Source organism: Nothobranchius furzeri, chromosome 16, assembly GCF_043380555.1.
Source record: "Nothobranchius furzeri strain GRZ-AD chromosome 16, NfurGRZ-RIMD1, whole genome shotgun sequence".
NCBI lineage: Eukaryota > Metazoa > Chordata > Actinopteri > Cyprinodontiformes > Nothobranchiidae > Nothobranchius > Nothobranchius furzeri.
This window is the reverse complement of record NC_091756.1, coordinates 37,641,193-37,647,082: the sequence shown is the minus strand read 5'-3', so window position 1 is coordinate 37,647,082 and position 5,890 is coordinate 37,641,193. Positions and strand designations below refer to the sequence as shown.

General features: G+C 40.7%; 1 long non-coding RNA gene across 1 annotated transcript; it reads left to right on the top strand.

Moving 5' to 3' along the window:
* Positions 1–1,655: 1,655 nt before the first annotated feature.
* LOC139063426 (uncharacterized) lies at positions 1,656–3,985 on the top strand. The gene is made up of 3 exons (XR_011516785.1): positions 1,656–1,768; positions 2,304–2,399; positions 2,490–3,985. It is a non-coding gene; the product is annotated as an uncharacterized lncRNA (long non-coding RNA).
* The last annotated feature ends 1,905 nt before the right edge of the window (positions 3,986–5,890 follow it).

The following is a 5,890-nucleotide window of genomic DNA, read 5'->3' as shown; positions in this document are numbered from 1 at the left end:
GTCATGCTGGAGGATGTGACAGGCAGCAGAATGTTCTCCACATCCGTCACGTGCTCAGTGTGAACCTGCTTTCACCTGTGAAGAGCATTGGGCACCAGTGGTGAAATTTCCTAACTTGGTGTTCTCTGGTAAATACCAAACGTCTTTCATGGTGTTGGGCTGTAAACACAACCTCTGCCTGTGACGATCAGAACTTCTCACCACCCTCATGGAGTCTGTTTCTGACCATTTGAGCAGACATATGCACATTTGTGGCCCACAGGTGGTCATTCAGTAGGGCTCTGGTAGAGCTCTTTCTTTTCCTTCTTAGTGGTCCTGCTGCTAGGTTGTTGCCCTCCTGCAGCCTCCTCCATGTCTCCTGGTAACAGCTTCATTCTCTGGACACTGCGCTGACAAACACAGCAAACCTTCATGTGACAGCTTGCATCGATGTGCCATCCTGGATCCTGAGCTGCACTACCTGAGCCACTTGTGTGGGTTGTTGACTCCGTCTCATTCTACTAGAGTGAAAGCAACGCCAGCATTCAGAAGTGACCAAAACATCAGCCAGAAAGCAGAAGAATTGAGATGTGGTCAGTGGTCACCACCCGCAGAACCACTCCTTTATTGAGGATCTAATGTTAATTGCCTACAATTTCCATCTGTTATCTATTCCATTTGCACACCAGCAGGTGAAATTATTGTTACTTCCTAAGTGGACAGTTGGATTTCACAGAAGAGTGATTGACTTGGGGTTTCATTGTGTTGTTTATGTGTTCCCTTAATTTTTTGAGCAGTGTTTTTGACTAATTATGAACAAAAGTACACGAGGTTGTTGGTAATCTCACTGAGGACATGTCAACGTAACAATGGCTGGTTCTTTTCTGCTCAGCTAATTATGTAACAATGATTGATTAATTAATTAATTCATTCATTAATTTCTCAAGGTCACTCACACCTAGGGTGAATTTCCATTCTCTAATTCACTCTAACTCTGAGTCTTTAATTAACCAAACGTGGATGTTTTTGGTCATTTGTTTTGGTTTTATGGTCATGCTAACTCAATGCTAAAAGGCTGCTGCAAGGATTCAATCCTGCGACCTTCTCATTGCTACCAGCTGCTCCACCATGCAGCCCAAAACGAGTTACTAGAGATTCAGCATGTTTCAGCACCATGGACAGCGCTCCAGAGTCTTAAAGGAGACATAACATGAAAAACACACTTTTTTATCCATTAACACGGTGTGTTTCACATTTTAAGTGTCTAAGTGAGCAAAAAGGCTTATATTATTCACTGGAGTTGCTATTTAGATATTTAATAATTAAGTTTTGGGCATATTTGTCCACCCGTTCAGTTTTTCAAATTATCTATTACATCAGTAATTTATTTCGTCAGGATAACTACCAAATATGGTAATGGCCCTCGGCTAAACACAGAGCCAATCCGCCATTTTTTCTTCTCGCTAAGATTTTTTGTAGTCCTATTGGAAAAATGCAGAATGCCTGGTTATTTTAGCCACACACAGCTCAAAACTGTTCCTCGTTTTAAGGAAGGGTGGTGGGGCAGTATTTAAATCCAGGAGCTGATGACACTACTGCTAAAAAAAAACACAGAAGAAAAAGTAGTGTGTGTGTGTGTGTGAGTGTGAGTGTGTGTTTGTGTGTGTGTGTGCGCGCGCGTGGTTCGTTCGGTGTCTCCAGGCTGCTGACCAAGTACCGAGGGCTTCATCTATCTAAAAGGAGTAATTTCCATCTGAATGTGGCAGCAACGGGACACAGCAGCAGAGCGGTAAGCTTCATATCACTCTAAAATGTCGACAAACTTTACTTTAGATTTACGGGCATTAGCAGCACTAAAGCGTTAGCATCCGGCTTGCTATTGCTAGCACAGTATGCTAGTAAAGTTAGCACCCAGATTAATGTGGATTTGGCTGATTTTCGTGGAATAAAACGTGATTTCTGATCAATGCCTTCTTTTACACCAGATGATAACCTCCCACTGATTGTAACAGCAGAGTGTCTGTGTGTTATTCTACGTGAGTGTGATGTAATCTTAGCATCCAGTAAATAAAGTCCCATTTCAGCTAAAATGAAGCGTGACAGTCATTTAAGTGCGTCAACACAGTGGATTTAATACAAGTTTTAAAGAACAATCTCTGAGTGAAGTGAGGTTAGTTTTTTGTCTCACTGCAGATATAAAAACTAACTGCATCAGTCAGACGCAGCAAAGCTCACCGTCTGTATGAGTGTGAGCGTCGGAAAGCTGATAAAATCAGCTGTAAAATAATTAAAACAAAAGTAGAAATGTTCCTTTGCTTTTTTAGTGTCCACATCCAGAAGACTGGAGCCGTGTTTCACTGACAGGCTGTCAGACTAACGCCCTGATGAGCTCAGCTGGGACAAACTGGTCTGATGTTTAGGTAAGTGAAGATCTGCTTCTCCAAGGCCTTGAGATGCTAGTAAAAAATAATTTAGCCAGCTTGCTAATGTTACTTTTCTTCTCCTCTAAGGAACACAGAACGTTCAGATGTTGAAGCTTCACATCACCTACTGAGGAAGGAGACCCACCAGGAAAGAGACGGTCTGGACCAGACTAAAGTGAGTGATGACACACCTCAGCCAACCTCATCATTAAGAACACCTCACCCCCTGAATCACTCCATCTGATGACAGCAGAGTGATTTATTTGATGTTTTACTTGTTTAGTCTGTTTAGAAATGATAGAATTACATTATTTTCTGTAATCGACCATCTGATCTGGACGTGTACAGAATAACTTTCCCCAAATTCAGCAGCAGCTGGCCTACAAAAACAGCTGCAGCATGTAGTAAGTCTGTCTGCACTGCTCTCTAATGAGCTTCCTTTCATAAGGAATCATTTGTAAAATTTTAGTGTCACTATTTTATTACATTTGTAAGAATATGAAGTCACTGCAGCAAAGTGAACTTGTGAACAAACACAAACGTGACTATAAACATGAAAGCTAAAGAACCAACTTTCCTAAAGCTGCTTGTAAACAAAATATGTCATTAAAGTTATTGTCTATCATTGCAGAATATGGCAATGACATCATGGAACTGGTCTTTGGAAAAGTTTTCCCTGAACCAACTCCGTTTCTAGATGAGGTAGAGAAGATCTGCATCTCACCAACCCTCTGGTCTCAATATTCAGACAACGGAGGTCTCCCACTGTTATCCAGGACCAGTTTGAAGCCCACATACTGCCCCTCCCTCATCACCAGGAAACATCAATCCGTATCCTGAGGACAACAGAAGACGGCAGGAGGACAGGAACTCTGAGACCTAGACACCACCAGCACCGAGACACAAAGCACCTGTGTGCACAACGCCTGTTTAACTACTAAAACCTGTTTATTATATTGTTCTACTTATTTGCTGTGAGGTTAATACTTAGAAAATTTGTATATTAATGTAAACAATAAAAAAATCACTGATTGTATGTTTTCTTTTAGATGTAATGGTCCAAACTCCGCCTTGTAGACATTTATTGCATCCTGTAGGTAAATACACAGAACAGTCTCAGATCCAGGATGATCCAGCATGCTCTTCTTCCATTCTGGCTGTTAGGGGTTGTATCAATAACTCAATGCCTACTGATGTTTTCACCTAACGGTATTTATTTAGAATGCAGGTAAGATTTCACTATATTTGTTAGCAAAGCAGACTGATCCTGGGAATTTCACTGCAGCACTGATGTCCACCTCTGTGTACACATTAGAGAGAATTACACTTTGTATTACTTTACAGCTAAACACATATTTAATAAAGATATAGGCTACACATTGCAGACAATAAAAACAAAGTTGTAAGCATTAGAATTATAATGATCACATTAAAGAACATTTGGAGGAATGTTCTTTATTTTTGACTAGAATCTCAAATCTTTAAATTAAAAGGTGACTGCTTTTTATCCATTTTCAGCCTTAAGACACCCAATATAAAATAAGACTACTTATAAAATTATTTATAATTATATGTATGTATATAGATAGATAGAGATCTTAATAAAATATATTCTTTTAATGGTGTTTTAATGAGCTGTATCGTTTTTTTAAAACATTTTTTATAGAAATAAATAAGCAAGCAGCATTCCTTGTGTGTGTGTGTGTGCGCGCGCGTGCCTGCTCGTTTGTCCTTCAGTCGGCCGTGACGGATGTGTGTGTGTGTGTGTGCGCGCTTGTGCCTGCTCGCTTGTCCCTCCGTCGGCCGTGAAGGGTGTGTGTGAGTGACTACAGACAAATGCATGAGAGAGTTAGCAGCCTTGAAACAGCCTGATGAACTACTCTCCCCACATGTTTTAATAATGCTAATATGCTATGCTAAATCTGCTATGCTAAATAATGATTTCTCTATAGAACTACAAAGTCCGACTGGGGGAGGAGAGTACAGGTCTGCACTATGGAGGGGGGCGGAGTTTACAGCTCCTCCTCCAGTTTAAAAAGACAGTACCCAAAAACGGCTCGTTCTCAAGACTCTCCTCAGAACAGGGGTAGATGAGGGTCTGTAGAGCAACAATAATGAGGAAATCAGACCAAAGAACTGCAGTTCCACTGTATTTAGACCCCAACTGAAGGATTTAGATGTAAAAAGGAATAACTTAAAAGCATGTTATGTCTCCTTTAAAAGAGACAATATGTAGTTTTTATCATTAATCTCTGGAAAAATCCATTGAAACATTGATGAAAATGACAAAAATGACGTCCAGGTGTTGAAAATATTGGTGGCTTTGTAACATATAAAGATAAAAATCAGGTCTAAAGTACAAAGGTCTAGCGTCTTTGGGGGACGCCATATTAGACATCATGTTTCCCTTCAGAATCAGAATCAGAATCAGAATCAGAAGTTTTTATTGCCATATGTGTGCCAAGTCACAACATTAGGAAATTGCTGCGGTATTTTGGTGCAGAAGGTAAGACAGAAAATAAAATTAATTAAGAGATAAGCAAATATAAGAACTAATAAAACACTCATGATAAAATTATTAATGTAAAAGGTGGCAAGAATTAGAGAAGCAGCTATCTACTCCGTGTAGGTATTAATCTGAGTATTTGTTGAATGGTTCAAGCACAACTGGCTTCTTGCTGGCTCGGGGTCCTGCGCCTGTAGATTATGTCACACTAGATGATTGGCTGGATGCAAGGGCGTCAGTTTGTTTTCAGAATTGCTGGGGACAATAACCATACACTTGAGTGGGGTTTAAAAATTGCTGGGGACAATAAAGTAGGCTAGCACAGAGGTCGGCGGCTCTGTAGCCGCATGCGGCTCTTCCATCCATCTGATGCGGCTCTCTGTGCTTGTAAAATAATGACTGGATATTTAAATAAAATGCGTTACATTTTACTGCATACATTTTACATCTGTAAGCTAATTCTAAATGTAAAGATTGTCTGCGTAAACCTGAACAGGTCCAACCCAGTCTTACTGTGAGACCGGGATGACGCGTCACGCTTGTGCGTAATCATATGCGCTTCATGAGCTGGAGGATGTCAGATTCTGGGATTCTCCTCAGACGGCTCCTGGATGCGTCGCCACATTGGAGACAGGAACAAGCGCTATTCAGCCAAAGTTTCATAATCAGGGAACATTTTCTAAGTGACAAGTCTCTGAGAGACAGGGTTTGGAAAACACTCGCTTCAGTGGGAGGAACCTTCTGCATGCGCTCTGGTTCTGAGAGCCTGGATTTGTATTCTGAACAGTCTAAACATGTTTTTAAAAGAAACGTATGACAAAAGTGGCACCTGCTCAGTAAAACCACCAACAGGGTGAAAAATATCAAAATATTGTCGGCAGAGACGGGCTACAACTTCTGGATCCACTTTATACAAATCGTTTTATTGATTATGAAAGATAACTTTGACGTACACCAGCGACCAGGCGCGTTGCAAGATTTT